Genomic DNA, 1,131 nt, shown 5'->3' with positions numbered 1-1,131 from the left:
GCTTCTCTGAAATTGTTGGTTTTTGCTTCACTGAGAGTTTGTTTGTTTTTTATGTTTATTTACTGAAATTGTTCATTTTTGCTTCACTAAATTTTTTTTTATTTTAGCTTCACTGAAAATTAGTTTCCCCAGTGAGCTCTCTTAACTGGAGAACTGAAAAGGACAATTATTAGAAATTATTAGAAAGAAGTACCTGACTTACTTATAAATGTAGCTGTGTCATTAGAAATTCAATTACTTTTATTTAGTAAGCAGTTTTTCCAGATGATTTTTTAAGATCTTATCACAAACATCACACGTACACAATTTTAGGTTTAGTTTCAGCCAGGTGCCCATGGAGTCAGCAGGAGAGCAGGGTATTTAGATGCGATGGGGAGTCAGCAGTTGTGTAAAATGTGGATGGTTTGCTCTCTGTAAAGTAAATAAGGTAGAATATATGAGCTGTTACATCAGTCTGTCATTACCACATGTCATTTTGTCATAATCAGAAAAATATTCAAAAGAATGCTTAGACCAATGCTTTTAGGTATGAGAAATAGTAATCATTAATCTGGTAAGTTTTGCCTTTTGTCATAATGGATGTATATATCATACAGTTCATATTCATTTTATGTACTGCTGAGCTATTTTACTCTATGTCCAGAGATTTTTGATTCTTCGATGTTGATTTAAGGTAAAATGCTATTGAGTGTCCAGTCTCAAGAAAGAAAAAAAAATGGTAACACCCCTGATTCTGAAATTCTAAAATTTGCTGCCTTTTTTGAGGGAAAAATAATAGAGAGATGTTGATGGTAGGTAATTTCATTTTTAAAAGATTAAGGTGTATGTGTATATATATATTTTAAATAAGTTTTGAAAATACAAAACATAAAGATAAATAGTAGCTCTTTAAAATCAAAAAGACTGAGATTTAACACAGTAGTCAATGTTTATAAAACATAATATTTAGTGGGTTTATCCTATTAAATTTTGCATGGGAAGTAAGTTTTCTTGATCACCTGAGTCCACTTTATAGTTTGAATCATACTGTTGACTCCAGTAAGATTTAGCAGTGTATGCAACACAAAATAAACTGTGAGGTATCAGTAGGTTGACAAATTCTAAGACATTTTTCTACTATAGTTAGTACAA

General features: G+C 30.7%; 1 protein-coding gene across 1 annotated transcript in view; it reads left to right on the top strand.

The window, feature by feature from the left end:
- Nucleotides 1-1,131, top strand: part of LOC119590860 (tRNA (adenine(58)-N(1))-methyltransferase non-catalytic subunit TRM6-like) — a gene marked incomplete in the record, with an annotated part of 11,075 nt that overhangs the window by 395 nt on the left and 9,549 nt on the right.

This window comes from Penaeus monodon, chromosome 27, assembly GCF_015228065.2.
Source record: "Penaeus monodon isolate SGIC_2016 chromosome 27, NSTDA_Pmon_1, whole genome shotgun sequence".
Lineage (NCBI taxonomy): Eukaryota > Metazoa > Arthropoda > Malacostraca > Decapoda > Penaeidae > Penaeus > Penaeus monodon.
Note: the sequence above shows the minus strand (reverse complement) of the source record. Positions and strands in the feature narration are given on the sequence as shown.